The sequence below is a fragment of the Tursiops truncatus genome, chromosome 16, assembly GCF_011762595.2.
Source record: "Tursiops truncatus isolate mTurTru1 chromosome 16, mTurTru1.mat.Y, whole genome shotgun sequence".
Taxonomy (NCBI): Eukaryota; Metazoa; Chordata; class Mammalia; order Artiodactyla; family Delphinidae; genus Tursiops; species Tursiops truncatus.
Window position 1 is genome coordinate 39,334,384 of NC_047049.1, and position 23,530 is coordinate 39,357,913.

Below are 23,530 nucleotides of genomic sequence, written 5' to 3' on the forward strand. Positions count from 1 at the left end.
ACGTGGGACCACATATTCAACTTTGTATTTCTATAATCGGGTTAATGTCTGGAACATAATTGGCACTCAGTAAATAACACAAGGTGGATGGCAAGTTGAGTGGATGGATGGCAATGCAGCAGTTATTTCCCCTACTTATATAGCTGATCCAAAACCAATGCTTTCAGGATGTTTCATTATCTTGATTAAACTAACCAGTTAATCCAGTGAAACCCCCCATTTTACTTGTGTACTTAAAAGTTGAAGTTGACCTTTTAATACTGGTTGATCTAGACAAGTGTTTATTTGTGTAGATAACAGCATAAAAAGACAGGAACTGGTCATTATGAGTTATGTGGAAGTGTTCTTCTATGTCTTTATTCTTAAGGATAACAATAACAATTTTTAAACAACCCTTCAAACGATTTCATAGTATATTCCGTTTCTCCTTTATGAACAGTGAACACACAGGCAGAAAATTATGTGCTACATAATCTGAAACACAAATGTGGTGTAAGACTCAATCTTATGGTGGTTTAAGATGCTAATCATTAAACACATGTGGAATATATACTGTGTGCCAGTTACTGTGCTAGGCCTTGGGGACATATATAATAGTTGGGAAAGACAGTTTCTCAACTCACTTTACTTGTGTACAAGTATTATATTATATGGTCAGATTATATAAAGTACAATCAGTGAATGAGTAAAAAGCAAACAGAGGAGGCCATAAGCTCTTACTGGGCTATCAAGGAAAACTTCAGAAATAGGAATATTTTAATTGAGCCTAGAAAGAAGATGAACATGGGGAAAGAGCATTCCAGCAAGTTCAAAGGTAGACACAAGGTTCTTTTGGGGTTGGTAATATCCAGGGGCAGTAAGAATGGAGTCTGTTGGATGGAGTGTGGGGTGCAGTAGAAGAGTAAGTTGGGTCTGGCTTGTGGAAGACTTTGTAGGGTCTACTAGGAAGTTTGGTTTTTAATCTATGGAACACAAGCAACTATCAGATGTTTGTGAAGTGACAAAGTATCATGGTTAGATTTGGTTTATAGATGATGGATTTTAACAGGTTGAACTTATGGCAACAGGAGAGGTACGCAATGATGAAAGCTGAACCAGAAAAGCAGGAAGAATCAAAGACAGTGCAGATGTTTTCAGCTTGTGGAATAGCATGGATGCCACGGCTGGGTCAAGAAACTGTGAAGGAACCCACCAAAGGCCAGTTTCCTGTTCTGCACATTTCCCATAAGGCTTTCACGTCGGAACTTACTTCTATCTCTAGCTTTATGATGAAGATGGCCGCTTCAGAGGAAATAAATAAATATATATATATATATAGCTTTTATTCAATTTCATGCCTACCCTAAAGCTGTTTAGAAAACCTTTTTGGGGACTTCCCTGGTGGTGCAGTTCTTAGGAATCTGCCTGCCAGTGCAGGGGACATGGGCTCAATCCCTGGTCCAGGAAGATCCCACATGCTGCGAAGCAACTAAGCCCATGCTCCACAACTACTGAGCCTGCACTCTGGAGCCCTCGGGCCACAGCTACTGAGCCCATATGCCACAACTACTGAGGCCCGTGCACCTAGAGCCCGTGCTCCACAGCAGGAGAGGCCGCCACAGTGGGAAGCCCGGGCACCGCAGTGAAGAGTGGCGCCCGCTCATCACAACTAGAGAGAGCTTGCCGCAGCAATGAAGACCCAACGCAGCCAAAAATTAGAAATAAATTAATTAATTAATTTTTATAAAAGGAAAACAAAACCTTTCTGGTATGCTTCTCCCTCTCTAGGTAAAGCACTAGTCTAAACTGTAGAAGTGTTAGGGAAGGTTATTAGATCTCTAATAAGTTATCACTTCTTGTACAGTTTTTTAAAAAAACTTGAAAATATATTTAGTCGAAAATTAATCCTTTGTTTTGGTCCTTTGTTTTTCTTTAGTTTTTGCCTCCCTAAATTTTTTGTGAATTTAAATACCGAGAAATATTATTGTTAATATTTTTGAGATAAGCAACCTGGTGGATTTATTTTGCTGGCACATAATTTATATTTTCTTTCTCTTTAAGTGAAGTTCATTATGAAATTAAAGCAGAATAATTTCAAGATTGCTAAGGAATAGATTTAATTCAGTTTGACAAAATACACAATTCAACAAGGTATCATCAGTACTGTGGGAAAACCTGAAACAATAACGTTATCTAGGAGAATAAGTCAAATTAACTATTGTTTCTCTCTGTTGTATGACTTATCAATTCGTGAATTAGTTTGTAGAGCCAAATGTTCAAAATAGAAATATTTTTCTTTAGAAAATAAGTATTTGTGTTCTTTCAGAGGAATCTTTTTCCTTAAGATACTGTCCTAACATTGGCATTAGATTGCTTACTGCCCAGTTGAAATACTCAAGAACTTCAAAAAATGATTAACCTTTTAGAAGTAAATACTTTTTCGAATCTCCTGGGTTGGTGAACGTGTAGAGACTTGGGGAGAGTTGTGTGCCTGGAAAGGGTATGGAAGCTCCGGGCCCCTTCCTACATACCTTGCCCTATGCAGCTCTTCCATCTGGATGCTCATCTGTATCCTTTATCATATCCTTTAATAAACTCGTAAATGTAAAAAAAGAAGAAAGGAAGGGAGGGAGGGAGCGGGGGAGGGAAGGGAAGAAAGGGAGACACTCTCATTGTTTACCTACTCCATCAATCACTGAGCTGAAAGCATTTTCATGGCTATTCTATTGAACTGCTAGTCCAACCCTGCAAGTTTGTATTATCATTCCCATTTTACAGATCTAGAAACTGAGAGTCAGTGCAGTACCTTCTTTGAAAATGGGTTTTGGTTCAAAAAGTTTTCAAAACTGGGTCTTGGTTCAAAATTAGGAGGAGCATTGGAACCAGGCAGACTGACTTAAATCCTAACTCTGTATGTACTTAAACTTTCTGATCATCAATTCTTTGATTTTAAAAAATGAAGAAAGTAATGCCTATTTTAAAGAGATAATTAAGAAGGTTAAGTAAAATATTATCTTCTTTTGCAATGATTTGAGCAGACATTTAATAAGACAAGTGCTGAGTATGGATTCTCTTGCTTTATAAGAGTATATCAACCCTGCCTTCTGACCTGTAGACTTCTTTTTTTTTAAAGAATATATTCCTATCCACAGATTTTTTTTTTAATTAATTTATTTATTTTGCTGCATTGGGTCTTCGTTGCTGCGTGCGGGCTCTCTCTAGTTGTGGCGAGCAGGGGCTACTCTTGATTGCGGTGCATGAGCTCCAGGCACGCAGGCTTCAGTAGTTGTGGCACGTGGGCTCGGTAGTTGTGGCTCGCGGGCTCTAGAGCGCATGCTCAGTAGTTGTACCGCATTGGTGTAGTTGCTCCGCGCCATGTGGGATCTTCCCAGACAAGGGCTCAAACCACTGTCCCCTGCATTGGCAGGCGGATTCTTAACCACTGCGCCACCAGGGAAGTCCCTGATCTGTAGACTTATAAAATCTTCCCATAGTTGGGATCAGAAAATTGTTGTGATGCAGATCTCACAATGTGCGAGATTGTATCCACAAATGTTCTACTACGCAAACCCATTGCCACTTCTGACTGTGAACTCTCCCCTTTTCATTATTAGCTAAAAAAGAAGATCCTATGAAATTCACATCTGTTACAACTTGAATCATTATTTGGGTTACAATTAATTTGTATCATGTGAAGATATAGATGGGTTGAGCAACTAAAAATCTAAATGACAGGAAAATCTAAAGCAAGTTTTATAAATTTTAAAAAGTTAATTTTTTAACAGATAAAAATTAAAGTAGCAAGATATTTTATTTCCAGCATGAAATGATTTGATTATTTGGCCCTGAAGTTATTTTACACTGCCTTACCCAATATAATTGTTATTAAAAATTTTAAAGATCTATATTGTGCTGAATTGCCATTTTACTGATCATATCTGATCTTATTTTCTTGCCTAATCATCTGAATATTTAAAGACCTTATGATCAGTGAACCATTATCCAACCATGAAAGAATACTTAACACACTCATGTTGTGTTAATTTTTTTTTCTCTTTTGTAGGCTAAGATTATCTTCTGTACCTAACCATACATTTTTAGTCAAAAATTTTATGCCCATATTATGAAGAGAAATGAGATTAGCAAGTGAATTTTGTATTTCTTGGAATATCATTTCAACAGTTTTTCTTTCTTTCTACTCTTCCTTTCCTCCGTTTCTTCCTCTCTCCCTTCCTTCCTTTCTTAAAAAAAAAAAAAAAAAAAATATATATATATATATATATATATATATATATATAAAGTGTTTCAATGCCTGCTCTGTAAAAGACATTGTATTAATTTCTAGTCTAAGGAGAATATTAAAGAAGATAAGATGTATTGTCCTCGACCTCAAGGAGTTTCTGTTTTGGTAGAAGAGAAAAAAATTATCAATTGATAGATAAATAGAGGTAGAGAAAGCTAGAGATATTTACAAGTGAGTGTGAGTGTGTGTGTGTGTGTGTGTGTGTGTGTCTATGGTACAAGGGACAGCAGTGTCCTGAGCAAAGGTGATTATAACAGATATTTATTATTAAAAAATAAGAGTAAATAATCTTTAAGTGAGGTTAAATGATCAATAATTTTAGAAGACTGAAAATTGAATGGAAATTAAGGAATTGACTAATGAAGCTCTTATGCTTTTATTTACCATATAATAGTAAGATTTTCTTATGGTGGAAGTATGGTGACATCCATTTCTTGTGTCCTGTCCCTCAAGCCCTAGCCCCTCTTTGTCCTGATGAGCATTGGCAGGGCACCATCTCTGCTACTTAGATGTAGGTATCAGTAGAAATCAGATCAATCTTTGACCCCTTCTTCCACAAGCTCTGCCCTGTTGAGTGACCACTTGATAGCTTTTGACACATATGAAAGAATATAAGAAAACTTACATAAAGAATAGATGACACTAGCTAGGAATTAACTTGAAATGACTCCTTTTTAAGATTCTCTGTTGGTTTGAAAAGCAATAGTGAGTGAATTCTTGCAAGACAAGTTTGATGTAAGTGAGTCGCCTGTTCCCTGTTCCATTATGCTTAACTTCCTCAATAGCTGTTTTATGGACAGATCACATTTTATTTTTCCTCAAAGAAGCATTCAGTGGAAAAATGTACTATAAATGATACTTACCCTCAAAGTAAAATATCTGCTAGTTCAGTGCTTTGCTGGGACAATATTTCATATCATAAATCCACCCACATGATAGATATGGTTATTGCTTAGTTATTTCATCAGGCACAGAGTTTATGGTTCCTTGGCTGGGTCTTTAGAAGCTATTGGTAAGTGCAGTTCAGTAGAGATCTTGTGAAAACTCATTTCTATTATCAGCAAAAATAATATCTAATAACTAAACACCACGAAGTATAATTAATTATATACCAATGTACTGTTAAGAGCAATATAATATTTACAGTATAACATATTGATGCATTTTATTTTCCAAGAATGAAAAAAACCCAGTTGTTTTGCTACAGGATGTAAAACACACTTTCCTTGTGCATGTCTATGAAAAGCTTTCAAATATATTATCTACTATATGGTTACTTTTAAAAAATGACACTAAATAACATGAAGACACTATTTTTAAGAGATATGTACAGCCTTTATTCTGTTATTGAGAATTAAGAGTGCCTTATGCATGCTAACTTGGAATTTTTAACTTGAGTGTTGTAATAGTATAAAATAATGATTACTCAGGGTCGTATGGCTGATCTAGATATAGACAAAAGTCTTCACTGAGAAAAAAAAAGGAGGGTAGCATTTCAACATTATACAAACCGTGTTTTTGGTACTCAGATTTCCTTTTATTTTTAAGGGTTCCAAGACCATAAACACTTACTGAGCCTCCTAGCATCCCTCTGAGTATTGACCTTATTCATCTAGCCTTCCTGTCCACGTGTTATTTATATTTCTGGGGTTCTCAAATTTATTAAGATTTTCTTATCTTTTTCCATGTATCTCCAAAGTACTATTTTCTGTTCACTAAATCTTTCAGACTCCAGGCTAGGGCATCATCTGTCTTTTCCTAAGCACCGACTATTTTGAGGTCAGGATTGTGTTCACAGTGCTGAGGTCCTGTTGATTTCCCCAAGATGAAAACATTACTGAGTTCTGTGCAGAGACCTGAAGACCAAATCTGGTCTTGAAGTTGCTTGAGATTATTCATGAGGAGAATTTTCCAGCTATTTTTTTGTTCCTGCCTGGAGCCATTGAATGCCTCTTAAATCACCCCGACAGAAAATTCAGGTCAATGCATTGCCTGAGGTCATTTAAATTTCAAATCTGCTGCCATTTTCCTGCTTGTAGCTATTGGAAGAGAAGAGCATTTGACCTACAGTTAGTGAGCTGGAGCCAAGAATCTGGCACAGGAAACTTCAGCTCAGAGTCAAACTTAGTTATGCTCTGCTGAAGTATGTCAGGAAGCTTAATGAGTCTAAATTGGCATTCTGTCTTCTGACTCAGGGCTGGATTAGGAACTACATACAGTAATAAGGACAAGTCTGTTTGCTAAATTTTGTACCACTTTTTAGAGTTTAGGCGTATATATATATATTTTTTTTTTAAATAAATAAATTTATTTATTTATTTATGGCTGTGTTGGGTTTTCATTGCTGTGCGTGGGTTTTCTCTAGTTGCGCTGAGCGGGGTCTACTCTTCGTCGCGGTGCATGGGCTTCTCACTGTCGTGGCTTCTCTTGTTGTGGAGCACGGGCTCTAGGCACATGGGCTTCATTAGTTGTGGCACGTGGGCTCAGTAGTTGTGGCTTGTGAGCTCTAGAGCTCAGGCTCAGTAGTTGTGGCACATGGGCCTAGTTGCTCCGCGGCATGTGGGATCTTCCTGGGCCAGGGCTCGAACCCGTGTCTCCTGCATTGGCAGGCGGATTCTTAACCACTGCGCCACCAGGGAAGCCCCTAGGTATATATATTTTCGTAAGCATAGAAGGTATTATTCTGGCTCCATACAAATGACCTGTGAGTTGGACTTCCCTGGCCTAGTGGTAGGAAAGATCTCAGGCTCATCTTGTACTCTCTCTGCACCAGCACTGAATCAACCATTTCTCCAATTAATAAACGTAAAAGTAAGGGTAGAAGTAAACAAATTACAATTTGGCAAACCACAGTAATTGTTGCCGATTAGAATCAGCAATAGATACTAAAATTACTGGGCAAAATTATGTTTAAATAAAGATATTTGTGTAGATCTGTTAGTTGTGGTATCTATTTTATATTTATCTTGTTTTGTTCCAAAAACAATTGAAGGTAGCTTTAGTAGGAAGTGCTTACATATGCATCATGTCATTTATCTTCAAAATTATATTGTTTATTGGGAGGTGTCATTTTTCATGGTTTACCTAAAAATATATATTTACTTAATCTCAACTATATATTGATACAGTAATTCACTACCCCAGTTTTTTTCAAATAAAACTTAAATTGTGTTCTATGTACTCTTTTTTCCCACTGAAATTAAAAACGTAAATATTAATTCCTCATATGGATTTAATAATGAATTTTAGGGGGAAACAGTTAATTAGAAACAGTTAATTAGCACCATTAATGTGCATTTTGAAATTGCTATCTAACAGCAGCATCTAATTGGTCTATTTTTAACTTATCAATTTGGAAACTCAGTTCATTGATCCAGGGGCTATATAACTTATTTTCCAAATATATGTTTCTTTTTTTCAGTTAATTTTTGTTACTTATCTTCAATTAAATTGTGGTCAGAAAATATGGCTGATATCATTTTTTCATAATTCATTGAGACTTGATTCGTAGCCTAGAATTTGTCAGTTTTCATAAATTTTGCATGCATGCTTTAAAAGAACGTAAGTATTCTCTAATTTCTGAGCAGTGTTCTATGATATTAAAGTTTATTAATCACATTATTTAAAGTTTTATATCCTTATAAATATTTTTGATTCTTTCAGTTTTTGAAGAATAATTTTAAAATCTATTGTTTAGAGGTAGTTCTGTGCATAAATGTTTTGATTTTTGCTTTACTTATTTTAAGGCTGTATTATTTGATACGAACAAATTTAGTATTACTGTATCTTATTTATTAATTGTCCCTTTTATCATTATGAAGTCACCGTTCATCCCTTTTATTCCTTTTTTCTTTTCAAGTCCATGTTTTGATATTGACAAATCTATGTATATGATTATTATTTGCTTGGCATATATTTTACCTTACTTATTTTCAATGCTAATGCATCTTTGAACTGTAGATATATCACTTGAAATATCGTATGGTATATTATTCAGTTCACTATGACCATCTGTCTTCTAACTGGTATGTTTGATCCATTTATACTTACTGTGATTACCAGTGTATTTAGAAGTATTTCTACAGTATTATTTTCAACTTTATATTGGCCCTGCTTTTTCTCTAGTTATGTTCATTTCATACCTATTTTTATTGTTAATATTCCATTATTTCTTTCAACTGTTTCATCCCTTATAACTCTATTCCTATTTTTTAAATAATTAATATTAAAAATGTAACATGCATTTTAAAATCAACAAAAGTTCAGCAATCAATATTTCTACCCTACTCCTGAATAATACTAAACAGTTTAAACTCTGATAATGTCCATCAATTTTTGTTCTATCTTATTTTTTTACCCTCAAGTTAGTGCTATTTCTGTTGTTCTACACCATTAGATTCCCTACATATTAACCTGTTTATTTGTTCACCATTCTATCTTGTACCTCAGAGATTTTTTATAGGATAATTTACCTTCTTCCTGAAGCGGATTTTTAGAAGTTGAATTTGTGGGAGTCTGCTCATGCTCTATTGTGCTTTATAATCTACAAATGTATTTATTTTGTTTTTATTCTTAAATAAAGAAGCCAGGTACACAATTCTAGGTCAATTGCCCATTTCATTTAGCACATGAAGATGACGCTGGCATCCAGCTCTATAGTTACTGTTAGGATGGCAGTCTAATTGCAGTTATTTTGTAGGTGGTTGTATTAGATTCATAGAGCTGCCAGAGCAAATTATCACAAATTGGGTGGCTTAAAATAACAGAAATATATTCTCTCACAGTTCTGGAGTCTAGAAGTCCAAGGTCGAGGTATTGGCAGGGCCATGTTCCCTCTGAAGTCTCTAGGAGAGGACCTATTCCATGCCTCTCTCCTAGTTTCTGGTAGTTGCCAGCAATCCTTGGCATTCCTTGACTTGTAAGCCCATCACTCCAGTCTTTGCCTCCACAGTCTCATGGCCATCTGCCCTTTTTATATTTCTGTTTCTTTCTCTTCTCATTTATAAGGACATCAGTAAAATTGAATTTAGGGCCTATCCTACTCTAGTATGATATCAGCTTAAATAATTGTGGCTGCAAAGATCCTATTTCCAAAAAAAGGTCACATTCTGACGTTCCAGTAAGGACATGAATATTGGGGGGTGGGGGGAGGGAATATTTAACCTAGTATACTGTTGTAACTTTTTCCTTGTGGCTACTTTAAAACTGTCTGTTTTCTTGGATTCTCACTAAGATATATATTTTTATGTGTGGATTTCCTTATATTGATCCCATATGAAAAATATTTATTCCTGTCTTACCAGTTCTGGAAATTCTTAGCCTTTAGCAATTAGAGTAAGTTCTCTCTTCAGTCTCTCAGTGCTCTCTTCTTGGAACACTAGTTTAATGTATTTTAGACCTTCTCACTCTAATCTTACATGTCTCCTAAGTTCTCTCTCATATTTAAACTGCTTTTTAAACCATCCATTCAGTTTATAATTTTAATTATTGTAGTTTTTATTTCTAGAATTTTTTGATATTTCTTCAAATCTCTTTGGCAGTTTTTTATTTTATATTTTTTATATTGTATATTTTCACCAGGCTTTGAGTTACTTCTTTTATTTCTGTAAACATTATAAACATTGTTATTTTAGAATCTGTGTCTTATATGTTCAGTAGCTGAAGTCCTTGGTATCTAATTATTATTTGATTTTCTGACTCTCCTTCACGAGAGATCACATTTGGCTGAACTTAATCTGTGAAATCACAGTTGACCTAGATTTTACCTGCCTTTCTGAAGAGAGAATTTGTTTGTATAACCCAGTCCACTACTTACCTGAGGTATCTTGCCTCAAGGTTTTCTGCATCACACAGGTAGTAAACATTAAAACAGCTGACCAATTAGAGGACAGTGCTTAGTTACAGTTTCTTAAGAAGGTTTTCTCTTCTTTCTTAAATTTATGTTTTTTATTTTTTTTATTTTTGGCTGCATTGGGTCTTCATTGCTTGCAAGCGGGCTTTCTCTAGTTGCAGCGAGTTGGGGCTACTCTTCACTGCAGTGCACAGGCTTCTCATTGCTGTGGCTTCTCGTTGTGGAGCATGGGCTCTCGGCACGCGGGCTTCAGTAGTTGCGGCACATGGGCTCAGTAGTTGCGGCTCGCGGGCTCTAGAGTGCTTGGGCTTCAGTAGTTGTGGCATGTGGGCTCAGTAGTTGTGGCTCGTGGGCTCTAGAGTGCAGGCTCAGTAGTTGTGGCACACGGGCTTAGCTGCTCCGCGGCATGTGGGATCTTCCTGGCCCAGGGCTCAAACCCGTGTCGCCTGCGTTGGCAGGCGGATTCTCAACCACTGCGTCACCAGGGAAACCCTCTCAACTTTCTTTATTCCATATCCTGAGTCAAGACCTAATCAGTCAGTTACTTTGTTGACCCCCTTCACAGGCTGGTGGATTATTCTACCTCATCTTTACACTGAGGTATAACCTTTTTAGTAGGTACAGGATTTATGCAAGAATCTCATTTGCACCTTCCACGTAGCACAGACCCAAGGCTTTGTCTCTCATCACCATGGTGCCATTGCAACCCAAGACTTGTATTGGTTCTTGTATTACAGAAAACACCCAGAGCAACCCAAGACCATTTCACGTTTACCACTCTGTATTCATTCCTTTGTTTAATAAACATGTGTTGAGGACTTGCCTGATGCCAGGCCCAAAACAGGACTCTGTACTCCACCCAGCTCACATCTTGTTGGAATATCAACAAATTAAAAACTAAACATATAAGGTGGTAAAATGTGCTATTAAAATAAATAAATAAAGTGAAGAAGATAATAATAATTTTTATAAAGAGTGGTCAGAAAAGGCCAGTATCATAAGATGACCTTTGGTCATCAGTCAGTGAAAATGAGGGAATTCTTAGGTGGATATCTGGTTGAATAGATACTAGTGCTAATTCCTGAGATGGGAGCTATTTAAAGGACAAAGAGGAAATTGGTTGACGATAAAGTCAGAAAGATGGGTATGGTGGTTGTGGTGCTGAGGTGTTTCAGGAAGGGCAAGATTGGGAAGGATGACCACTATTAAGTCTTTTTATTTTACACTGAATGATATTGGAAGCTACTGGTGTGTTTAAATCCAAGGAATAATGTGATATGACTTACAGTTCTGTTTTTGACCTCTTTTGATTTCTTTTCTCATCTTGTGATCTCACTCTGTTTTTGAAGGATTTAAAAGAAAAAAATGCATGTGTGAATGTAGGGTTTTCCATTATATATGGTCCATTAGCAGTAGAAATCCGCATTATTTATCCAATCGCAAATCACTTTCATCTGTATTATCATGATCAAAATTTGAAAATAGATGTTTTTAACACTACCAATTGATTTTAATATGTTTTGGGCCATAAGCAACTAGTTATAGCATCCCTATAGTATGCTGATTTTTATGACTTGGACTATGCTGTTGACCTTTTGTTGCTTTAAGTGTTGACTAGAATATAGACGTACATCAGAGAATACCAGGAGATTATGTTCTTTTCTTTTTAAATTCAATTTGTAATGTCATTTGTTCCCTTAAATAATGCAATACTAGAATTTAAATAGTCTTTCTTAAAAGTGAGCTGGAAGTTTTGGACAGATGTTTGGCATCTGACTGAGGGTCCATCAGGATGTATAAGTCAGTATACCTACCTCTTTTAAATTTGAAGATTTGATGATACCTTCTGAGAAATGTGGCAGTTTCTCCTGCCTTTAATTCCACTGCCTGGTGAATGACAAGCAGTCTTTTGAATAAGGAATGAGTTTACATCTCAACACTTCTAAGCTGCATAATCTTCTTGAAGACATTTTAAAAGATGATTAGGATCCAAATGTATGTTGAAATTTAACTAAATGTACTACTACCAATATAAATAATTAAATTGAAGAGACAGTGTGGATGAACCAGTTACATTCTAGCTTAGCTAAAATCTGATTAACCGGTTGGGCAATAGTAATTCTGTCAAAACTGGCTTCTCTACTTGGAGGCTAGCAAGTTTCTTTTGCATATTGATCCTAAGATATATCCTAGGATATAAATAGTAATATGTGAATTTAAAAGGTGGCAGGGAGATCTTAGACTTGAAGAAGAAGGATATTTAATCCAGAGTTGACACTAGTTTATTTCAGGTTTATATGAGTGAAGCAAATATTTCAGTGTCTTAAAATGAAGAGACTAGTATATTTCTGCTTTATGAGAGGAAGACAGAGTAGTTTTCAGTGAGGAAAAGTTTTTACAAGAAATTTTTCAGGTCACTTTATAGCTGTAAGCCTTCAGACATAGTTGGGACATCAATCTTACTATTAGATAGCCTGTGAATCATACCACTGCCCCAGTAATCATAAAAGGGGTTTAAAAGGTCACTGTTCTATTAAGTCCACTGTGTTCTAAACTATTTGGGAGATGACCAAAAGACACTTATGAGTTGGTACAGTACGGTATGTATACGGGCAGAGCAGGAATAAGTAAAATGAGTTATGGAGTCATGTCTTGCTGACCTTGTTGAGAAAGACTAATTCCTACAAATAACAAAGAAAATAAAGTAAAATTGCAGTTTTGCTCAGGTCAAGATGTAATCCATCAAGGGAAAGATTCAAACACTGTCAGGTCCAAAAAATAAGAAAAAGTTATCTTCCAGTGTATCTGAGCGACTGGACTGTCCCTCTGTGTGCCACCGCCTCCAGGCGAGGACATGACAACAACTTACTCAGAAGTATAAAGTTGAGATCAAAGGATAACCAGCATGCTGATGCCAGTTATTTACCAAATCCTGTTAGGGAATCGGGTCCCCCTGCTCGCTGCTTACAAAATCAATACTCACAAATGTTGGTAGAAAGGAAAGGTGGCTTTAATCAGAATGCCAGCAATCTGGGGCGTTAGTGGACTCAGCGTACCCCAAAACCACCTCTGAAGATTCTGCTTGGCTATGAAAGTTTTTAAAGAGAAACATGGAGGTGATCTCAGTTAATCATTGAGGTAGGGGGTCAGAGTCGTCCCCCACTGTGTGCAGACTTGTGTGCAGGCTTGTCGACTTCATGTGATTTTTCTTTAGATGCTATCTTGTTCTCACAGTTTATTCGCGAGATAATTGAAGAGGTCGCTAGGGAAGAGATCTGGTCATCTGTTAATGACTTCTTTATTTCTACTTCTTTGATCTACGGAAAGAACCAACATGTTAGGCAAAGTATTGTGTGATCAAAAGATGTGAAAGTTGTGCTAGGGCCGGAGATGAATAGAGCATGAAGGTGTCTGGTTTAAGGTTAGTGACGAGACAAAACGGGCCTCATGCAGAGAGCTCTTTCCTGCAAAGAGCTTTTTCCTGCCAGAAGCTTCTTACAAATTCCCACATGTCAGAACATCATTCCATTTCCATCCGATCGTGGGCAAAGGTCCGTCTTCTGTAACTTCATGCTGACATAGGGCGCCGTATTCTTAGAGTGGAAGATGTCTACATGAGTCTGTAGCGTCTCTCTGCTGACAGCTGTACTTGCCCATTTACATATATGGGCAGAACAAGCTACAATTATTTTCATGCCCACAAAGATATAGATTATTATGAGCAGTAGCGTTCATTCCATTCTCTTAAGGCCTAGCCATAGATTCAGTATTGCTCAAGATGGAGCCGTTTATGTCATGGGGGCAGTCTGGTCATCATGCAGTTAGCTTTTTCCTTCTGGTGACAGTTCCAATAGCTATAAAACAGCTCAGGACTGTGCATCAGATGTTGGGTCTGTGAGTCTATTGTCCTAATCATTAGCTGCTTGAGCCTGCTCTTTTGGGACTCAGGGAGGCCTGGGGGGCCTGGGAGACCAGCTTTTCTATCAACTAGAGGCAGGGAGCATGGAGGGGCCTTTGGACTTGGGATGGGGATGGGGGACGGGTGCGCACAGGGTTCAACTCAGTTCCAATCGAAGTCAGAGTTTTTCTGGTCTGCTACTCTATTGCTTTAGCCCTCACCTTCTGTTTCCTCTATACCTATGTTTAAAGTTTGCTAATTTGGATTGTCAGAAGAGAAACTGAGGCATATGAAAATTTTTTAAAGTTTACTTGAGCAAAAGTCGACTCAGATAGGGCAGCATCCCATTGAACAGAGCTGTATAAAATAAAAGACTTTTATAGTCAGAAGGGAAGTTATACGAAGAAAAAAAAAAAGAAGTTGGTTATTGCAAGGTTGCTCTCCTTTAGGGGACGGCAGGTAAGGATGGCAGGTTACCTTAGTTGATTCCTGCTTGGCTGGTTTCCATTGCTGGGAGAACTGAAACTCTATGTCTCAGTTTGGTGACGTGGTTTAACATAAATGAATGCACTTTGGGCCTGTTGTTTTTAACAGGATACATTTAAAATTTTTAAAGTTGCTTTTCCTGATGACCCATTAACTCCTAAAAATTTTGAGATTCTATAGTTCTTTGACCGGTTTTCCAGAGAAATCCATTTCCTTCTGGTAACTGTGCAAGCTAGTAAACTGCAGTTACCTTTTTTGCCTTCTCTGAAACCTTTCCAGTTAATCGTTGTTTGGCTCCAGTCATTTCAGCATCACTTCATCATTTCAGAAAGCATCATGGACCTTATGATATGAGAGAATGTGGGATCAGATGGTCAAGGCATGCATGGGCCAGTCGAGTAGCAACTGGGCACACATGGCTATTTGAATTTATATTTAAATTAATTAAAATTGTGTTAAAGAAAAACTTAATTTCCACGGCCGCACTAGCCACGTTTCCAGTCGCACTAGCCACGTTTCAAGTGCTAAGTAGCCTAGTGGCTAGTGGCTAGCATAATCATCATAGAGGAACATTTCCAGCGTTGCAGAAAGTTCTGTTGGAAAGCACTGGTTCAGACCAAAGAAACCAAACAACCCTGCATCTAAAATTTAAGAGCACTGTAGAGCCTCCTTTAAGCCATTACATGTCACTCAAAGTCGCAAAAAGTTACTAACGATCTAAAAGAAAAGAAAAATCTACTTCAATTCAACATTTTCCCTCTACTGTTTACCTAAGCAGAGAATGGTCAAAAAGCAGGCAAGAGAAGCAAAGGTGAGGAAACTCTCAACGGGACTCTTTCATTCTGAAGAGGATTCTAATGCCATTTCCCTTTATAAAGGTGTCATCTGCCCAAACAGAATTTGATGAATTTATCATTTTAAGTACCCAGTTTTTTTTTCCCTGCCTAAATAACACCGTTGTGCTGTTTCCTGTGGTCACAAATGAGTCAGAAACCACTGGCTGAGGAGATCTATGTGACAACATCCATTTTAAAGTAATAGCAGGTAGCAGGTGTCTCATTGATCTAAGTTGTCTATTTTTTTTCTTATCTCTTGGCTTTGATTCAAAGCTAATGTAATTAAATGATCATCCCAAAATAGATGAGCCTCAGAGGAATTTTAAAGTTTTTATTAAAATATAGCATGAAGAAAAGCACACAAATCCTGTGTGCAGCTCAGTTAAGTATCACCAAGTGAATATACCCGTGTAACTCCCACCATTTTAAACCCCGAGAGCCCTCTATGTGCCCTCTCCCAATAATTATCTCTTCCTTTCTTCTCAGAAGTGGCCATTATCCTGACTTATTCCAGGGATTGCTTTGTCCTATTTTGTTTTGGTTTGATTTTTTTATTGAAGTACAGTTGGTTTACAATGTTGTGTTAGTTCCTGCCATACAGCAAAGTGATTCAGTTATAGATAGATAGATATTATATATACATTCTTTTTCATATTCTTTTCCATTATGGTTTATCAGAGGATATTGAATATATGAATAGTTCCCTGTGCTACACAGTAGGACCTTGTTGTTTACCACTTTGTCCTATTTTTGGAATGGAATTATACAATCTGAGTATTTTATGCCTGGCTTCTTTGGATCAAGGTCATGTTCCTGGCATGCATATTGTTGCATGTGGTTGTATTTCTCATTTCTATTGCTGTCTAGTATTGCACTGAATGAATACACCGCCGTGTGTTACCGAGTCCAAGCTCGCTCTGCTTGCCACATGACAGGGCAGTGAATCGGAGACGAGGTGCTGAGACAAGGAATAGGACTTTATTCGGAAAGCCGGCAGACCAAGAAGATGGCAGACTAGTGTCTCTGAAAAACCATCTTATCTGGGTCTGGATGCCACTTTCTTTTATAGCATCAGAGAGGGAGAGGTGGTGAGGAAGTAAAGTAAAAAGGCAGAATAGGGCTTCCCTGGTGGCGCAGTGGTTGAGAGTCCGCCTGCCGATGCAGGGGACACGGGTTCGTGCCCCGGTCCGGGAAGATCCCACATGCCGCGGAGCAGCTGGGCCCGTGAGCCACGGCCACTGAGCCTGCGCGTCCGGAGCCTGTGCTCCGCAACAGGAGAGGCCACAGCAGTGAGAGGCCCGCGTACCGCAAAAAAAAAAAAAAAAAAAAAAAGGCAGAATAGAGAGGGAGCGGTGGTGAGGAAGTAAAGTAAAAGGACCATCAGTCTTGCAAAACATCTGGAATGACCAGTCTCAGCGAGGGGATGTGTAGTTTCTTTTCCCTTGCAGCCATTCACAGGTGGGCAGGGTTCCCTGAGGCAGGCCATTATATATGACTATAATAACAAAAGCAACAAAACGCAACTGTTAAAGTCAAAGGAACAGGTCCAACGTGGAGTCCGATTTAGCTCTTCCCTGTTACACACGTATCCACCCTACTGTCATACATATCTGGGTTGCTGGATTGTTACGAACATTCTTGTACATTTATTTGATGCACATTTGCCAGTATTCCTGTTGGTTAAAACCCTCAGTGCATTTTTTGGATTTTAAAATGGAACAGCTCTGGGACAGAATGTACGATTCTGCTGTCCCTTCTTTATAAATGCAGTGTGTAAACGTTTGGGTTTTCTTTTCTTTTTTTTTTTTTTTAAGAAAGGTATAGTGGGTTTTTAGGAACATTTGGTCTGGACTGGAGCAAGTCTGCCACAACAGAACTGTGAGAATTTTGCACCTTAATAAATACTTTCACCAGTGATGCTGAGGAAGCAGCCTAGACTCATAAGGCAGTAACTGTACTTCTCTCTGCTGCCAGTAGTCCACACCCTGGCTTTCGTTAGACTCAGTTGCCACAGTGTCCAAAGATAATGCCAGTCACTGGGGCACATCCCAGGATCTCATCATCTATTTGTGCTCAGAGAGGCACTAGCTTTGGGGGATAGCCTGGAAAGATAACCTCAATATCCGTGTGCCTGTTCAATGCATCTTTATTAAAGCCCTGAGTTGCCAAATGGAAGGAGAGGAAATTGGGCAAAATCCTAGGTGAGAAAGGGACACAGAAGATCCCATATTTCTGTTTCATGGTCAACCTCTCTGATAAGATTTTTTTTTTTTTTTTCAAATCTTGAAGCATCGGACCTGGACTACGTAGGTTTTGTTCTTCCCCGTCAGATGAGTAAAGGAGAAAAAGGAGAGGATTAAAAGATCAGGGAGAGGTCTTGTGTTCTCACTGTTAGCACGTTTAGTCATAACAGTTTGATAAGACATTAATTAGAAAATGAAGAGCTGAGTGGATTCAGGGAGAAAGAGGTCTTGCTTTCTCAGCATGATCTCAAAGCTTAGCTTAAAAACAATCATTAACAAATGTAAAGGGCAAAACCTATGCAGCTGGCTTCACAAAGCTATCTCTACATTCTGAGGCTCCCTGCGAGCATCCAGGAAGGGAAGCCATTGATAGGGAGGGTCTGGGAAGCTTCTGACCAAAGCAAGTAGTTTATGTGAAAATTTTACCTTCTGTGTGAGGGAACAGAATACAGTTGGACAGGATGAACTGGGAGATTGGGATTGACATATATACACTAATATGTATAAAACAGATAACTAAGAAGAACCTGCTGTATAAAAATAAAATTAAATTTAAAAAATTTTAAAAAAAAGAATACATTTGGACATTCACATATTTGGAATGTCCAAACATGGCTGGGATTAGGATTTTTTTAAATAAAAATCTTTAGCACAGATCACTACCACCACCATCACCACTGTTGGGCTTGCACCCCGCAGGCCTACGAGGCCTGTGCTTGCCCAGCTTCAAGACGAAAGAAAGAGCTGGAGTCAGCGACAGAGACATCAGTAGTTTAACAGAGCGGGGAGCTTACACGTCTGAAGCGAGGTCCTGGAGCAACACCCCACTGTGTGCAGCTGTTAGCGGGCAGGACATGGTGGCAGTCTTCACTCCCTGGGAGAAGAGGAGGTTACCAGTTATAGGGGAATTGGCGGCAGATGGGCTCATTAGTTACCAGGGAAACCTGCAGAGGGGCACACCCCCAACGCCCCTTTGTTAAGAACAATCACCAGCTGGGACCTGGGGCAAGTACGTAGGAAGGGCAGTCCTTTGCTTAGGGTGTAGGTGAAGCAGGCACTGGTAAGGCAGGAGATATACAGAGAGCAAGAGAACAGCCGTCTTGAGTGGCCTGCCCATACGAACACCACCCTAGATCTACTTGAATCTGAATCTTTAGGAATGGGAACCAGGAATTGTGTTTTTCAGAAACTTCCAGGAGATTCTGATATGCGTCTGGTGTGAGAATCACTCCTCTAGATAGAGCCTGATTGTGCATGGCTTATCTTCACCTCAAGTGATAAGGGGTTAGTTATTTAGATTGCATTGTTTTATAGGAAGAGGTGACTTTGCATAAGAAAAGAGGGGACTTTGCACAAGTAGCAACAGGGGCCTCAGCATGAGCATCAGTCATTGCCTTTGGGATGTAATGTACTCATATCAACTCATGGGGCTACTGTGGTGAAAATTCTTCTGCATGAATTTTATGATGCATTCATTTATTGATATTTATGAATATTAATAAATATTTATTGAACACGTGGTACCATGCCAGGTATTACTCTAGATTTTGAGAATCCAGTGGTGAAGATAAGGTTTCTGACATTTAGATCTTATTTGCTTTTTATTCCTGCAAGTGTCTTTCTTCTCTTATTGCTATATATCTGCTGAAATATTATATAAAATCTATATTGTTAAGTCAATTACTACACTTTACATGCAGTTCCAAGCCAGTAGTCTCTGCAAAAGGACTTATTTTTCAAGCATAGTGCCTAAGAAGCAACCTATTCATTTACTCTCTTTTTCTTAATGGCTTTTGGCTGGGTTCTTGATGGCTAACGTTGCTAAATGTCTCACTCTCGTAAAAACAAAGCCATTTTTTTAAAAAAAATCCCATAAAGAGCTTGCTGGCAGGTTACTTCCAGCCACCAAAGTATTTTCCACCTGGATTCCTTTGATTTGTTTCATGATTGATCTCTTTCAGAGAGACCTTTCTCAAATGTCAGGCTGAACTTTTCATTTTCCTTCCTAAAATCCTTGAGTTTCACCCTATACCTTTCAGCACAAAGATCAAACTCTTTAGCTTATCTCTGATTCAGTGGGGATCTAGACCCTGCCTTATCTCGTGCTACTCCTCACCTTTTCCTCCTCACTGAAACAAGCTGTATAGTCCTCTGACAGCACCAGCCTAGTTCATTGCAGCACCTTGGCTCAGACAAGTCCTCTGCCCAGAATGGTTCCTCACTAACCCCTGTCAGTCTTCAAAACTCAGTTCTGCTACAAGAAAACTTCCCTGACTGCTTTCAGATTCTTCTAATTGTGCTGCTATCGTATTGCAGTGCTATAGTGCCCTGTACTGCCCTCTATTTTGGGGGCTCTCCCCTCTAGACTAAACTCCCTCAGGGCAAAGCATATGCTCAGAGTACCTGGGACGAAATAGATGCTGAATAAATGTAAGATCAGTGGGATCAGTGTTCTTTTCTATTGTGTTGATTCCTCATTGCCTGACACATGGGGAGCGTTAGATAAATACTCCCTGAAAGAATAAGTGAATACAATGAACTATGTATACTTTTACTTCTTGTCTTCTGAATACTACATGTTGTGTGAGAATCTATGGCACAAGAGGTGGTGTATTTATTGATCTAAGTGCATGGGCACTAATTATTGACTAGCAGTTTTAATGATGCTGTTAACACTGCAGATTCGTAGTGGAAATACCCAGTCAGGTGATCTATCTGTGATTTTTGAACCATTACCCAGAATGATATCTAGCCATAAAGTAACTCACGTCCTCTAAGTTTGTGCTACCCAGTATGCTAGCTGTTAGCCACATGTGGAAACTAATCAATTAATTAATTAAATTTGAATAATTTCAAATTCGCTTTCTCAGTCTCATTAAACACAATTTAAGTTTTCAGTAGCCACATGTAGCTAGTGGCTGCCGTATTGCAAGCATTGATATAGAATATTAGATTTAATGATATAGTAACAAGTTCATAAACTGGAAATTTACCCATTTTGCTCTTGCTTTTTTTAAGTAAAATTTTGAGAAGAAATATGGTAGTCATAAGTAAATACGCTTCAAAACATGATGAATACTTTGACATAAATTTGCTTATTGAAACCAAAATGTATTTGCTAAATTAATGCCAAGTGAACGTTAGAGAAGAGGATACTCATTAAGAGTTCCTCAAAACAAGTCGCGTGCCACTAAAGAAAAGATCTGTAACTTTGAATTTCAATGTAATTCAGTATTGTGGTAGTTTCCAATTTTTGGCAAAATAAGCATATTTATAGGATTTGTATACGTTAACACTCTTTACTTAAGCTGGCTGTATTTTGTAAAAGCTTTTTCCAATACATGTCTATAATTCTGTAGAATCATTTTCTTAAGTCAGGCTGAGGAACACTTGATATGTATAAAGCACAGAATACTAAATGGGGATTGATTAAATCATAATATTTTGGTGCATTTATGCTGAAAGCTTTAAATGATAGTATAGCATAATAGTGTATGAATCATCTTTGAAAGCATGAAGAAAGGGCTGAGCTTTACAAAACAAACAGTTAAGATACATGTACCCTAAATATAACACTATAGTGCAAATATTTTCTCAAACTTTTTTTGTTGCATTGTTAAAGTTTGCTTTAGATTAAGAGGAACACATTTTCTAAAATCTTTCCTGTATTGTACTGGATAAAATTATAGGAAATAGAAATATATAAGCCATAAAAGCTCACACGAGATAAAACCGTGATTCCATTTCTATTGGTTTGTCTAAAACAAGATTTCAGGAGCTTGAAACCTCTTGGGCCAAACAGAGTCAGCTGTTAGAAGGTTTTTCAACATAAGATTGCCTTCACCTTTGTAAAGTTGTATTAGATTTCTTCTTGTACAAAATATGGCTTTACTATATAAGGAAATACAAAGAATGTGGTAAGGAGAGAGGTGATATTTTTCTTTCCCTCTCCTGATCTTACAGGCTTTTCATCGAAATCACAGATCAGATCACTCTGGTTTAAAATGCCTCCTTCTCTGGCAGTAGACCTTTCTTGGGAGTTCTTTCTTTTTTCTCCTAAAGTGGAGGTCCTCATAGCCGAGCTAATTCCTCCCATGCTCTATTCCTCTCTCTCTCTTTTTTTTTTCAGGGCGTACAGAGCAATAAACAGAGCTGGGTCATGTTTTCATGTTGCTCTTATGGTTTCTGTGTCCCCAGTTTTATTTTTTTAGGGATAATACCAATATCTAGCACATATCAAGAGTAGGCATGGTGCAAAGTGTGCTACTAAACAGTTCTCTCAACCATGCTAGGAGGTAGTTAGCTCAGTGGACAGAAAGTGAGAAAGAGAAATGGGTCACATAGGTAGTATTGCTGGAGACAGACTTTAAACACAGGGAGAGACCGTGCTCTCTGTTACAGTACTGCATTGCCTCCCTGGAAAAACACCCTCTGTTCCCTTCAGAGTCAACTAATGTCTTCACCTTGGAGGAGAGGACAAAGTTTTCCTCAGCCCTCTTAGGGTCCCTAGCTGGGTCTGAAAATTAAACTGACCAAGATTAACAGGCGAAAAACATAACCGAATTGATTTAATACACGTTTTACGTAACACAGGACTCTTCATAAGGAAATGAAGACCCAAAGAAACAGACCTGAGTAGTTTGATGAAGAGTGGACAGTCCTGTAGAAATATGATGGGTCAGAAGGGTATGAGTCAAGTGCAAACTGGGGGAAACTTAGCAAGTCCTGTTTGTTCTTCTCAGCATCTCTTTGTCTTCAGAGATAAGGATGCCCCTTTCCTCGGGGTATAGGGAGGCACCTCTCACAGGAGGGTTTTATGGGGAGAAGGAGGAAGGTCAAAGTGACCTTCCTGCTTCTGCCATTTTTTCATACTTCTTCAGCTTAAAGCATTCAGTATGCCAAGGTGACATATTTGGGGCTCACGTGTCCTAAACCCCACCAAGAGATATAAGCCATGATAATTCTAACCTACATTTTCCAAAAGGGTATAGGAACATAACTGAAAACTGTCGCTTCTACTACTGTAACTTGACTCCTCCTATTTCAGGTCACTTCTTAAATCACGAAAGAACTAATTTTCTTCCTGATTTAGAAATGGTCATCTGACGATCTGTTACCTACAATAGAAATGCTGAAATCATAAAACATTTTATTTATACATTTTATTTATGGTAAATAGATTACATGGAATAGGCATTTCTCCAAAGGAGATATACAAATAGCTAACAAGCACATCATTAGCCATCAAGGAGATGCAAATCAAAACTACAGGGAGGTTCCACTTCACACACACTCTCATGGCTATAATAAAAATAAATTAACAAGTGTTGACAAAGATGTGGAGAAACTGGAACACTCATTTGTTGCGGGTGGGGATATAAAGCAGTGCAGCCACTTTGGAAAACAGTCTGACAGTTCCTCTAAGCATTAACATAGAGTTATCATATGATGGAGCAATTCTAGGTATATACCCAAGGGAAATTAAACAAATGGGCACACAGTAACTTGCAAATAAATGTTGATAGCAGCACTGTTTTTTTGGAGATAGAAAGCAGATCACTGGTTGCCTAGGGCTGAATGGAGAGATGAGTGAGAGTAAGAAGTGAGGCTAATGAGTTCAAGGTTTCTTTTTGAGGTGATGAATGTGTTCTATATTTAGGTTGTCATAATGGTTGCACAACTCTATGAATATACTAAAAAACATTGCATCGAATGCTTTAAATGGGTAAATTTTATGGTATGTAAACTGTATATTATTAATTTTTTTAAAAGATGACAGGAAACATAAATCTCAGTATTGTTTAAATGAGATGTTGACTAGAACTCTCCAGAAGATAATCTTTTTTATATATTTCTTGTAAATGATTTACTATAATTCCATATAATATGTTTTCATTCTAGTTTTGTATTTCATTTTCCCCTCTCTATTCTACC

The 23,530-nt window shown here is 37.9% G+C and overlaps 1 protein-coding gene and 1 long non-coding RNA gene across 3 annotated transcripts in view; one reads left to right on the forward strand and one right to left on the reverse strand.

Annotated features, from left to right (window-relative positions):
* Positions 1 to 23,530, forward strand: part of PRKG1 (protein kinase cGMP-dependent 1) — a 1,078,644-nt gene that overhangs the window by 538,032 nt on the left and 517,082 nt on the right. The window lies entirely within an intron of this gene.
* Positions 13,128 to 18,901, reverse strand: LOC141276823 (uncharacterized). The gene is made up of 3 exons (XR_012327008.1): positions 18,391 to 18,901; positions 14,768 to 16,848; positions 13,128 to 13,450 (listed from the first exon to the last, which is right to left on the reverse strand). It is a non-coding gene; the product is annotated as an uncharacterized lncRNA (long non-coding RNA).